The sequence below is a fragment of the Symphalangus syndactylus genome, chromosome 15 (assembly GCF_028878055.3).
Source record: "Symphalangus syndactylus isolate Jambi chromosome 15, NHGRI_mSymSyn1-v2.1_pri, whole genome shotgun sequence".
NCBI classification, from domain to species: domain Eukaryota; kingdom Metazoa; phylum Chordata; class Mammalia; order Primates; family Hylobatidae; genus Symphalangus; species Symphalangus syndactylus.
The window spans coordinates 41,210,969-41,225,332 of NC_072437.2; the positions used below are offsets into that span (position 1 = coordinate 41,210,969).

Genomic DNA, 14,364 nt, shown 5'->3' on the forward strand with positions numbered 1-14,364 from the left:
CTTGGGAGTATGAAGATTGCAGTCCCCGGTACCAAAGGCATAACCCACTGCTGATACAATCAGGCTGATATTCTATAGCCATTTTGTACATTTTAAAAGCTCTTGGGCTAATGAATGAACAATTAATTTTATTACTTTCCTTCCTTCTTTAATGGTTTGGAGAGTATTAACTGTAAGTAAGTAGCTGATGCACAATTCAGATATATAAGCATCCAGAATTCATTGGTGATATTTTTAAAATAATCCCCATCTGTATGTCTGTGGGCCACAATCTGTTTCATCCTTCTTCCTCTGTGAACGTCATTTCACATGAAACTTCATCTGGCCTTTCTCAAATTGCTGAACTGTTTCTGAGACAGGACTGGCTCCACTTCAATTGAGTGGATGTGGAGCACTGGCACACTAAAATTTTAAACACACACAATACTACTTCCCCCATTCACACTGAATTTAGCTGACGGTATTATGCGTGCTAGATAGCAAAGCAATAGATCAATGAAATATTTGGGAGACAAAAATGTGTTGCCCTATTCAAGCAACTTCTTTATTTTCCTTCCTGTGAATAAAAATGCCTTCCTCACTCTTCCTTTGGGTAGTCTTTCAAACAGAAGACAGTTAAGTTAGGTTCCATAGTTGTTTGGTTGATCCCTTGCTATGAAGAATCAGGACAATGTCATCTCCATAATAATCTTTAATTTGCACCATTTTTCTGTTTCTTTTTTCAGCAGTACCTTTGGCCCACAGTGTTCTTATCTTATAGAACACACAATTAGCCAGTGAAAAACTCATAACTAGTCTACCTAGTGGAGAAAAATTCTTGTGGTAAGTATCAGAAATACTTGAAGTAGGTGTAAAGTACACATCTCAACTTATGCAAATAAATTGATGTTGAAAACATTGATCAATTTAGAGAAGTCCACATCTTCTCATTTTCCAAACTCACCTTTGATATTACTATTTTTTTGTGCTACTTTACTTTTCATTTACATACTTCTCAATATATTGTTTTTCTAGGGGCCCACTTCACTCTAGGGCTACTACCCTCAATAAAGGTAGTTAACACTAATACTAAAACTCTTTATTTTTTCTCTCTCTTCTGAAGGTCTCAAACAGTTCTTCTCATCTCTTCCTTCCCCATGGAGGGCTTTTAATCTTCCTTTGTGATCTAACACCTTTTCCTAGATCATTCCTCTCAGTCATTTTATTTATTTTTTTACATGGAATATTTTTTAATGGTTGTAATGATATATTTTGCATGTAAAATCAAAAAGCTTAAATATAAACTGGAATTATTTCACTAAAAATGCTAGCTGAAAGAAAAATGTATATAATTTTCAACTTTAAAAAAAAAAACATCAGCAAGAGTTGGAGCAGCTGAGGCAGCTCTGGGGTGTACTGACTTAATGTTGCATGAGCTCAGAGCAAGTGATGCCAACACATCTGAAACTTCCCAGAGTTATTTTTAAGCAGTATTCCTAAAACTGATGTCAGTGTATTCAAATCCTCTAAGGACTTAAAAAAGTTGGTTTTAATATTGAAGGTAATTAAGAAAAATTCACTACAAATATACTTTAAATCACTTTTGCCAACCCCCATGAGGTGGCATTGTTAAAATCCTACAGATGAAAAGAAATTAAGATTCAGAGATGTAAACAAATTTCATACAGTCACACATGACTAAGTAGTAGAGTCAGATTCAAACCCAGGTGTTTTGGTTGCAAGTCCAAATATCACAGGGTGTCTCAGAGAGACAAAGTAGGTCTGAAGGTTGCAATTGCCGCTCCCCCAACTGCTGTCATCATTCTGGGACAGCAAAATTACACAGGGCTATTTGTTTCTATAACAGAGTATTCTCTACTTCAGTACTTCAGAGTCTCCTGTGCAGTTTTAGGTTATCAGGTTGCCCATCCTTCCCGTGGTTTCTGAGAAATAAGGAACTGAAGGGTCTCAGATGAAATCAGATAACTGAGACTGCTTAATCGCTAAACTTAATTTTATCCTCAACTTCAAGTCATGGCTTTGCCCTGAGGCTAACTGCTTTTTACCTGGGGAGAGTGAAAAATAAAATGTGTGTGTGTGTTGGTGGTGGGAGGTGGTGGGGAGGGGAGGTTTAGCACTCTAGCACCAAGAGCTATAATACATTGCTACACTTTTTTTTTTTTTTTTTGAGACGGAGTTTTGCTCTTATTGCCCAGGCTGCATTGCAATGGTGCGATCTCAGCTTACTGCAATCTTCACCTCCCAGGTTCAAGCGATTCTCCTGCTTCAGCCTCCAGAGTAGCTGGGATTACAGGCGCCCTCCACCATGCCTGGCTACTTTTTGTATTTTTTGTAGAGACGGGGTTTCACCATGTTGGCCATCTAGTCTCGAACTCCTGACCTCAGGTGATCCGCCTGCCTTGGCCTCCCAAAATCCTGGGATTACAGGCATGAGCCACCGCGCCTGGCCCAGAATAGAACTTTTAACTGTTTTCTGGATGGTTAAGCTGGGCAAAAATGAGTAGCAGTTACGGAAGCATGTAACAGAACACGTAATTTGCACTGTGAGTTTTTTGTGTTTGTTTATGTGCATACTTTCTAGTCATTAGAAAATCTTCAGGGCCATTTGTCACTCTTGCAGCAAGACTATAGGCTCTTCACATTGCTAATTATGGTGTTCTCATTCAAAGCAGTGATGGGTTTCTTCTCTTCCACCTATATCTATTATCTGTCACATGCACATTTAGATCATGCCTTACATATACACGTATATGTGTGTTTACATATGTAGACAAACCACAGATACATAGTATACACAGACATAGATCTATGTAAGATATGAATGTAAAGAATATTTTGGGCTGGGCACAGTGGCTCACACCTGTAATCCCAGCATTTTGGGAGGCCGAGGTGGGTGGATCACCTGAGGTCGGGAGTTCAAGACCAGCTTGACCAACCTGGAGAAACCCCGTCTCTACTAAAAATACAAAATTAGCCAGGGTGGTGGCACATGCCTATAATCCCAGCTACTCGGGAGGCTGAGGCAAGAGGAGAATCACTTGAACCGGGAGGTGGAGGTTGCGGTGAGCCAAGATCACACCATTGCACTCCAGCCGGGGCAAAAACTGAAACTCTGTCTCAAAAAGAAAAAAAAAAAAAGAATATTTTGTGCTGGACACAGTGGCTCATGCCTGTAATCCCAGGACTTCGGGAGGCCAAGGCGGGAGAATCACTTGAAGTCAGGAGTTCAGGACCAGCCTGGCCAACGTGATGAAACCCCATCTCTACCAAAAACAAAAAAATTAGCTGGGCAAGGTGGCACACTCCTGTAATCCCAGCTACTTGGGAGGCTGGGGCAGGAGAATCGCCTGAACCTTGGAGGCAGAGGTTGCAGTGAGCTGAGATAACAACATTGCACTCCAGTCTGGGTGACAGAATGAGACCCTGCCACACACACAAAAAAAAAAATATTAAAAAAATACTCTAAAACTTACTAAAGATATTCAAATGAGTGCTGCTCTCTATAGAGGAGTTTGATATCTTGGGAAGCCACATAAGTCATTATGACTGTAACACTATAATTCCCACTATTTAGACTTCCTCTTTTGGAATTTCTTTCAGAACCCTTGTAATTTCAGTGAAAATAAGATTAATATACAAAGTGAATAAATTAGGCAAATTAGTGTAATACTCTTTTGGTGGTGCTTGTTGATTGGGGACAGCACGGCACAGGGGGTGTGCAGTCATTAAGGAGAGCAATGAGGTTTCATGATTTATAAACTGGCGCTAAATTACAAGTCTAACAATACAATTGACTTCTTAAAGATTAAATTGTCATCAATACTATCCAAGTAGAGGTAAGAGAACTACCAGAGTTATGTCTGCAGTTCTGACATTTTGCTCCATTGCTGGGTTCCTGTATCCAATTATTTGACATCTCCACATGGAAGATGGCCAAAACCAAACCTTTGATTTTTCCACCTCAAATTTCTCTCACCATCTTTCTCATCTCAGGAAATTGTAACACTTTCTACCAAAGACCCGGAGGTCAACCATGATTCATCTCTTTTCCTTATTTTTTTTTTCTTTTTCTTTTGTTTTTGAGATGAAGCCTTGCTCTTGTTGCCCAGGCTGGAGTGCAGAGGTGCAATCTTGGCTCACTGCAACCTCCACCTCCTGGGTTCAAGTGATTCTCCTTCCTCAGCCTCCCAAGTAGTTGGGATTACAGGCACCCACCACCATGCCCAGCTAATTTTTGTATTTTTACTAGAGACGGGATTTCCCCATGTTGGCCAGGCTGGTCATGAACTCCTGACCTCAGGTGATCAGCCCGCCTTGGCCTCCCAAAGTGCTGGGATTACAGGCGTGAGCCACTGCGCCTGGCTTTCCTCATCTTCCTAGTTGAAATCAACCAGCAAATCCTATCAACTATGTCTGTAACATATATTCTGGATCTGTACACTATTCTCCCTAAGTAAAGCTACCTATGGCCGCTTGTGTCTCTTGCCTAAACTATTTACATGAGCAGCTTTTTTGTTTGTTTGTTTTGTTTTGTTTGTTTGAGATGGAGTCTTGCTCTGTCACCCAGGCTGGAGTGCAGTGACGTGATCTCGGCTCACTGCAACCTCTGCCTCCCGGGTTCAAGCGATTCTCCTGCCTCGGCTTCCTGAGTAGCTGGGATTACAGGGCCTGCCACCACACCTGACTAATTTTTGTATTTTTAGTAGAGACAGGGTTTCACAATGTTGGCCAGGCTGGTCTCGAACTCCTAACTTCGTGATCTGCCCTCCTCGCTCCCAAAGTGCTGGGATTACAGGTGTGAGTCACCGTGCCCAGCTGAACAGCTTTTTAACTTGTCTTCTTTCTTCTTATTTATTTATTTTTGAGACGGAGTCTTGCTCTGTCACCAGGATGGAGTGCAGTGGGGTGACCTTGGCTCACTGCAACCTCCACCTCCTGGGTTCAAGTGATTCTCCTGCCTCAGCCTCCTGAGTAGCTAGGATTACAGGGGCCTGACAACACGCCTGGGTAATTTTTGTATTTTTCAGTAGGAACAGAGTTTCACCATGTTGGCCAGGATGGTCTCGATCTCTTGACCTCGTGATCCGCCTGCCTTGGCCTCCCAAAGTGCTGGGATTACAGGCTTGAGCCACCGTGCCTGGCCTAACTTGTCTTCTTTCTTTTCCACCTGCTTCCTTAGAACCTGTTCTCGACATGGGAACCAGAATAAAATTTTCGAAACATAAGTTGCATCTTACCATTGTCCTGCTTACAACTCTTCAGTGACTTCATTTTTACTAACACATACAATTCATACTCCCAAGCTTGGCACTAAGTTAAGGGAACCCTTTAAATATTTATCATAACATCCACAAGCAGCCTCACACTCTGTACCCATTTTGCGAGACTCTTTCCACAATGAATCTTCAGCCATGCTGATTTTCTTTTGCTTCCTCAAAGAATCAAGCCTTGTTTTGCTCTGGGGCCTTTGTACTGGCTGGTCTCTCTTCCTGTTTTTTGTTGTTGTTTGTTTGTTTTTTGAGACAGAGTTTCGCTCTTGTCACCCAGGCTGGAGTACAGTGGTGTGATCTCGGCTCACCACAACCTCCACCTGTCGGGTTCAAGTGATTCTCCTGCCTCAGCCTCCCGAGTAGCTGGGATTAAGGCATGCACCACCGTGCCTCGCTAATTTTGTAGTTTTAGTAGAGATGGGGTTTCTCCATGTTGGCCAGGCTGGTCTCAAACTCCCGACCTCAGGTGATCTGCCCGCCTCGGCCTCCCAAAGTGATGGGATTACAGGCGTGAGCCACTGCACCCGGCCTTCCTGTGGTCTTTTTCACATGTCAATTGAGACCCTCAAAGATAGGTTTCAACTGAAATGTCACCTCTTTAGAGAATCCTTCTGTAGTGGGTTGAAATGGTGATCCTCAAAAAGATACGTCCACGTCCTAATGCCTGGAACCTGTGAATGTGACCTTATTTTCAAAAGGAGTCTTTGCTAATGTAACTCAGAATCTTAAGATGACCATAGATTACACAGGTTGGCCTTAAATCCAATAACAAGTGTCTTTATGAGAGACACAGAGAAGAGACATGGATTGAGGAGAAGGCCATGTGAAGATAGAGGCAGAGATTGAAGTTAGGCAGCTACAAATTGAGAAATGCATTAAGCAACCAGAAACTGGAAGAGACAAGAAAGGGGTCTCCCCCAGAACCTTTGGAGGGAGCACAAGCCTGCTTACATCTTGATTGTGGATATCTGGCCTCCAGGACTATGAAAGGATATTTTTATGTTGTTTTAGGTTACCATGTATGTGATAATTTTTTTGTGGCAGTCCTAGGAAATTAACACACCTTCCCTGACCATCCAATCTAAAGTAGCCATGCAGTTACTGTCACCATTTTATTTTCTTCATGACACATTGCTACTTGATTCTTTTGTCTATTTTCTTGTTTATTTTTTTCTATCTCACTTATAATGTAAAACATTCTGTCACTTAGAATTTTAAGAGAGCAACTGTATTATTTTTATCTTCACTGTCATTATTTTTAGAGCCTGTTCCCATGTCTGAAATACAGTAGGTATACAAGAAATATTTGTGGAATAGATGAACAAATCACATACTATGAATGATTTGGGAGACTGGACTAAATATTGCTAAGATATTTTCTAATCCAAGATGTTTATAATTTTGCTATTTCAAGATGATTTTTTGACATAAAATTAGAGACCATTGGTAGAGGAATTGCAGATTAAAAACAGTTTTAAGAAGGACAACATGGCAGAATATACTATGTGAATTGTAGAAGCAAGGAATGGTAAATAATTTTACTACTTAGGAGGGAAATAATCCAATTGAGAGTGATGAAGGTCTATATCAGGAAAGCTGTAAGAACTGTGAAGAAGAAAAAAAAGAGAAACATACACATGTTAATTATAAAGCGAAACCAAATTTCAACAGAACAAAATGGATGTGTGATAAGGTTAATATGACAGAAGATTTTCATTTATCAGCTCAGGAAAATTTTTGATTTTAAATTGTGAATTTGAGCTTACAAAACTGCATCACAAACGCGTGGATGAATGTTCATATTCATCATAAACAAAGGTTCTTTGTAAAATTATATCCCCTTTAGAGTGATTAATGATGAGTACATGCAAAGACTGAATGTATCAAGCTGATTGTAAAATAAATATTTCCAAGGGTATCTTCTGTGAATCAGTGAGTCACATCAGCTCTTTTAGTTTAATACGTTCTAAGTGGAGGCCAGAATATAAGTCATATGTTTATTAAGGTTTTAATGGCTATTTAAGAAAAGCAGTAGAAATCCAGTAAATTATAATTTACACCAAATGCACAAGGATCCAGCTTATTCTATGGGGTGGATTTTCTTGATAAATGGAAATTTAAATGTATTTAAAGGATTCCTTTTGGAAGAAAGGTGTTATTAATTTTTATATTTACAAAATATAAAATATGTCGATTATATAATTACAGAGAACACTTTTCTCTTTTTTTTTTTTTTTTTTTCTGGAGACAGAGTGTCATTCTGTCACCCAGGATGGAGTGCAGTGGCTCGATCTCAGCTCACTGCAACCTCCACCTCCCGGGTTCAAGTGATTCTCCTGCCTCAGCCTCCCTAGTAGCTGGGATTACAGGCGTGTGCCTCCACACCCAGCTAATTTTTCTTGCATTTTTAGTAGACAAGGGGTTTTGCCATGTTGCCCAGGCTGGTCTCGAACCCCTGAGCTCAAGTGATCCACCTGCCTCGGCCTCCCAAAGTCCAGGGATTACAGGCATGAGCCACTGTGCCCAGCCCAGAGAATGCTTTTCTTTTTACAGACAGTCTCTTATATGTAAAGGAAATCGATTTCTATTAAAATAGTATTTTCTAAAATTTGATTCTACTATATCAATCCATGTAATAATAAAAGCAATGAAAACCCTAGGATGAGAGGCAGAAAAAGATAGGGAATCCCGTTATTCAAAGAAAGAAGTAAGAAAGAGACTTCAGCAAAAAGAGAAATTGTTGTATGGTTTAATTGCATAGTACAGAAAGAGCTACCAAGTCAGAAGTTTCTATTGTGGTGTTCCAGTTGTGTTCCCCACCCCCCGACTCACTTACCTTTAAGTATTTAAGTTATGAAGCATACATTTTACATAGATAATTTGAGAAATGCAAGGTTTTAAGCTTAACTGTTGAAAGCTATATTGCTTTTCTTTTTTCAAAGTTCTTGGAAATGATACCCTTCTACTTGATAAAATTAGAAGTTTAAGATGTACAAACAAGTCAGATGATATCACTCTACTGGTAAAGGAGTAAGTCTTATGAACGAATTATGAAACTTGGGACAGACTCTGATGTTACGTTTCTTCTCTAAAAGGGCAGTTTGAAAGCCTCTAAGAGAAGATTATGAAGTTTGGAACCAGATGGCAGGAGACACGAGGAAGGCTGTAGATGCTTTGAACTTGTCTACTGGAGGAATATGCTATGTTGTGGTAAGTTAAGGTCTATCAAGGGAATTTGGCTACAGAGTGAGAATTTCTATAATTGCATTTCACACTTGTACGTGAACTTGCATCTGAGAATAAACTTGAACTGATGGAGGAAAGGGTGAGCAGTAGTGAGAATGGTATGTCAGATACAGATTGAAAAAACTTGTCCTACTCACACCTTCATCTAAGGAATGTGTCCAAACTAACAGGCTGTGCTCTCCAAAATTCCAGTATTTGGTCACACATGACCTTACTTCTCTGTCCACCTCTGGCTATGGCTAATTCGGATCCAAGAATAGCTCGTACATGGCTCACCTGGAATTCAAATCTGTATCCTCCCTCTAAAGACAGGCGTTTAGCATGAAGTTGCACAGGAACGGAAACAAAGACTAAGCAAGGAAAACTGGTTGGTGGGCAGAGGGGAATGGAGTTGATATATGAAGAAGAAAATCACCAAAGGCATGGCGCGGTGGCTCACGCCTATAATCCCAGTACTCTGGGAGGCTGAGGTAGGTGGATCTCAAGGTCAGGAGTTCGAGACCGGCCTGGTCAACATGGTGAAACTCTGTCTCTACTAAAAATACAAAAATTAGCCAGGCGTGGTGGCATTCACCTGTAGTGCTAGTTACTCGGGAGGCTGAGGCAGAAGAATCGCTTGCACCTGGGAGGTGGATGTTGCAGTGAGTCAAGACTGCGCCACTGCACTCCAGCTTGGGTGACAAAGTGAGACTCCATCTCAAAAAAAAAAGAAAAGAAAAGAAAAGAAAAACACCATGAAAGAAAGACACAGAGAGGATCAGGAAGCTGGGCCATAAAACTGACTTGGTGGTATTTTTTTTTCTGAGGCCTTATTAAGCTTTCCCAGCATTCTCTGCTAGTCTGTTCTCTCAATAAACTCCCTGACAGTTAGGTGACCAACTCTCCCCATCTGCCTGGGACTACCCAGTTTTAACATTGAAAGTCCTGTGCAGGAAACAACATTATCATCACAGACATCTTTGGGTATCAGGGACTAGATAATCAAAATCCACAAATGTTTCTCAGGCAATCAACAGTAAAGCTAACCGATTTACAATGGAATAAAGGAAGCCTGGGTTATAAGTGACAAAAAGTGTATCATATGACTTGTCTCAGAAAAGAAATAAAGGGCTGGGGAAAAGAAGATATAAACTCAGCCAACGTTTGAGGGGACTAGTGAATGAACACTGCTGACAGTAACTGCTTTACCTGCAGTCAGTAAGGGCACATGACTCACTGAAGAGGCCATTTTTGTCTTCAGGGCCAGGACTAAAGAGCAGAGACACACTTTGTGGGGTTAGCAGGGGATACCACTCAGGCAGAGATGCAGTCATTATTTTAGAGTGATACCTAATAGAAATTAGGCTTAGGACCTTGAGTTCATAGCTGATGGCAATTGTGAAGAATCTATGAAAGAAAGAAAATTGTTGTTTTTGAATGCAAACATGAGTTAGAACAGAATTGATTAGAATTAGTCACAGATTTTTCCCTTCAAAAGAAGAGAATGAAGGTTCAAAAGGTAAAATAGAAATCATTTTAAGTCCACGTGAATTGCCTTGAAATTGAGTGATGGGGGTGAAATGAGAGCATGATGTGGCTTTTGTGAAAATTAAACATTATCTTACTGATATGACTCATAGGATGATAGAGAATATCTTAACCTTGGAGAGGAAGCTGTTGTATCAGGTTGGTGTCTGCCTTTGATCACCTTTAGTGTGACCCAGGGTGATAGGAAGTAGCTGTTTCAAGATGATCTCAAATCAGGTGAAGACATTTAAAGTATGATCCCACCTGGGGCTGAATGATAGCAACCTTTTCTTGCCAAATGAACCCCAGGGGTGGAGGAGAAATGAGAGGAGACAGAAGTTAAAATTGAACCAAAAAACGAGAAAGGAATATAGCAAAAACAGTTTGTTATAACCTTGATTTTAATATGAACGCTAGCTGTCTTAGCCAATGGAAGTAGTAATTATCAGGAAACATTTCTTTACAAATGTATAAATGAGGGAAGAACAGAAGACATAAATGAGAGATTGCAAATTTGCAATTTATGCACCAAAAATGGGCGGTAGGCATATTCTGATGGCCTAAAGTGTATTTATAATAACAGAAAACGTTGCTAACCTGGTTACTTTAGGAAAAAATACAAATCCTGGCTTCTCTTTAAAAAGTCAGATCTGGTGGCCAGGCACAGTGGTTCAAGCCTGTAATCCCAGCACTTTGGGAGGCCGAGGCGGGTGGATCACCTGAGGTCAGGAGTTCAAGACCAACCTGGCCAACTTGGCCAAACCCCATCTCTACTAAAAAATACACACACACACACACACACACACACATCAGATCTGGCGGTGCCATATGTTTATAATGAGCTGGAGCTCAGTAGACCTTTTTATTAAAAATGTTTATTTATTTGTTTTACTTTATTTTGTTAGAAACAGCGTCTTGCTCTGTGGCTCAGGCTGGCCTCGAACTTCTGGCTTCAAGTGATCCTCTCACCTCAGCTTCCCAAGCAGCTGGGACTACAGGCATGCAGCACTGGGCCCAGCTGATTGGCTCTCTTTTGGTAAAACTCACCAAGAGCTCTATGTCCAGCCCTAGCCTCTGTAGAGATTTCATTTTGCTCCAGGCTTCTCTTCCTCATCTCAGCAGTTGTTTGTAGCCAAATAGGCCTGCTTTAGACCAGGATGAGAAAAATAAAAATAGTGACCTAAACTATGAAGGCAGACCCTGTCTTGGATCATCTGTCCACTCAACACATAACATTTAAGGAAACACAATATGCCAGGTACTCTGTTAGGGCCTACGGAGATAGACTTGAATAAGCTGCCGTTCCTGCTTTCATGGGGCTTACAGTCTGAAGAGACAGAGAGACATTGCTTGACTAACTATAAACCTGGGTAGTATTGTGCTGGAGAAATGCTGAGTGCTTGGGAATAGGAATCTCGTGATCTAACCTAATGGGGTGGAGTATGATAAAAGCTTCCTGAAGAAATGTAAGCTGAGTCTCAAGGTCTCCCCAGTAATGTCTAGGGTTGGCTCTGGGTATGATTTAGGACTCACAGTTAATCACAAACTCTTTCTAAAATGATTGACACTAGCTGGGGTGCCCTACTGAGAGAATAGTGTACTGAAGAAATGGAACAACTGATTATCTCATAAAGTTTTGGTGCTTTGGTCCTACTTCAGTGATGCTGCAAAGTATTTGTACAACCAGCCATACATACACCCAAGAACAAGTACTCTATTGGGCAAAGTGTAGAGGTTATAAAATTAATATCTTTCCACTAAAAAGTATAATTAAAGCAACATTCTAATGGCTAACACAGTTATCTAACAAGTTAGTAAGACAAGAAAGAATTTGATTTTTTGTTAGAATGGCAAAAATGCATAGGTAGCAATAATGGTATTGATCGGAACTAAATCTTGGAAACAAATGCAGCCTGAAAAAGGAAAGACATTACTTGATGTTTATTATCTTGATCAAAGGCTTCTGCAATTCACAGTTTGACAGCATTTTGTGAGTAGCATCAACCATTCCACAAAGCTGTAATATACCTTAAGAAGAAAACAATTAAGGCACATCAAATAAAGCTAATTAGGAACTGAAAGAAATAAGACAAAATGATGAAATCCTAAAAGACTGATCTTTTTTAAAACAAAGTTTTAGCTTATAAATGGAAACTTCATAATACCACTTTTACTTCTTTGGAAAAAAAGAAGTGTTTTTGAGTGTATAGACATACATACACTGAAATGGAATCAATATGCACAACATATATTCTGCACCTGAACCCCTGCAGATCTGTTTGCATCATTTACTGTGTAAACATAGGCATAATAATTATTAGATTATAAGTTTAATTCCCAATATATCCATTGACTTTGCTTTATAGAGAGTAATCTATTTTTACCAAGTAGGAATTTTGCTTTGGTTAACAGGATTACTCTATTAAATATGGATTAGAACACTTTAATATTTCAGATTTTAAAAATTAAAAACCTAGAGATTTTTTGACCTGAAATGAGATATGGCTGTATAGTATTAAAGCAATTATTATTCACAGACCACTCATTCAACTTGTGGTTATTTTGACCATCTGTTTCTCTTCTTAATCTACTAAGTCTCAATACAAGTGCAGAATTCCTCTGAAACGTTGTGTTTTATCCAAAAATTAATTTAAAACTTGAAGTCATTCCTTTATACACTATGTTTAACAGTTAGTTCAAAAAATAATGTTGGAATAACTTGAGTCCTTCTCCTTGAGAGCAAAATAGGTGGGTGCTCTAGGCAGTTTCTGCACTTTGGTAGTTCTGAGAAGCTCACAGTGTTCTTCCTGGAATGATGAATGTAAAATACTTAGCATAGTGATGAGGAGATGATTCAATAAATGTAAGCAGTTCACTAATTCAATAAAGTATGTAATTATAATAAATTTGATTAGTGGTTCATTTGAAATGAAAGTCTGATCAACACTGATTCCTTTTTTTCTGTTTCCATACTTCATCTCTATGAATATTTAGCAAGGATTTCTACTGAACGTTTGCAATAATAAAAAGTATGCCATCAGTTTTAATAAAGAGACACCCACTTCAATTACTATTTGTTACAACACTTCCAGTATCATTACTCGTGACAAATTTCAATTATAGTTGAAATCCAAAGCATAATCCAGTTCAGAGAGACACATGGAAGTGACCCTTGAGCTTTATTTTGTTAAGTTAAAGTTAAAACGTTGCTTTTATTTCATCATGTCGACAAACATCCCTGGGAGTCAGAATCACCATTTTTGCAAGAGGTGAGTTGTAGTTTAAATAAAGCATTCAAACAATCATTCAAATAAGTTCAATATTTATTATTCTGTTACTTTGATTTTAGTATATTTCTAATGTCTATATCTGTTAGTCGATCTATACCTCCTTCCTAAAATATGTTGGTTATGCTTACCATATTTATCCAACAAAATATGGAAAGTCACGTAAAACAGTGTCTTTTCTTCTGGGCCACCTTGCACAGGAAACTTGACTCCTCAATGAAATGTGGGAAGGGCCTGCTTAAAGGGGCTTAAGGATATCTTACAAGCTTCTGCTTGAGTGGTAACATTTACTAGGGGAAGTAAAGAATTTATTTTTCAGCTGAAACTCTGAGAAAAATTTTAGGTATAAGGAGAAGATATAATTATGTGGTTTGGAATTTGGCCAGGGCCCCGGAATTCATACCTCTTCACTTTTAAGATGTGTCACAGACTCTTTAATTACCCCAAGTGAATCAAGACCTCTGTCTTCTGTCTATCCCATCAAGAAGACATCACACATTGTTACACATTTATCTAATGCCTCTATGAATTTTAAATTTTACTGAAAAGTATGCAGAAATCGTCTTAATCTCTCCTACTGAATTTTGTGTTTTGAAATCCTGATGTACACATGGCAAGGTGGGAGGCATCATTTATAAGAGAATGACTGCAGGTGTCCGTGGGGCTCTCAGGCAAAAGCCTGAGGTCTACCTACTAGGAATCAGGCTGGCTGGCTGTAATGTTGAACTTAGCTGCTTACTAGCTGTAAAATCGTACACATGTCAGTTAACTTTGACCTTAACTTGAGAAGCAGTTTCCTTATCTGTAAAACAATCAATAAACATTTATCATTTAAATATTCTATAAATGAGATGGTGTTCAAAGAATTCTTAGCCTCATACTTGGAACACAGCAAACAGTCAATGGATGTAAGTATGATTATTATTCTAGGGCTTTCTGTAGATCTTAAACATGACACATAGTAGGCTAAGCCATGTGGAGAGGTGATAGGAGTTCAGCTAACAAATAATATAAATTACAGTCTGGCTTGAAAGAGCTTTGTACATCAAGCCAAG

The 14,364-nt window shown here is 39.4% G+C and overlaps 1 long non-coding RNA gene across 1 annotated transcript in view; it reads left to right on the forward strand.

The window, feature by feature from the left end:
• Positions 1–731: 731 nt before the first annotated feature.
• Positions 732–14,364, forward strand: part of LOC134732603 (uncharacterized) — a 30,383-nt gene continuing 16,750 nt past the window's right edge. The window contains exons 1-2 of the long non-coding RNA XR_010115913.1: positions 732–822; positions 8,366–8,480. This is a non-coding gene — a long non-coding RNA (uncharacterized lncRNA). The remainder of the gene's footprint in view (positions 823–8,365; positions 8,481–14,364) is intronic.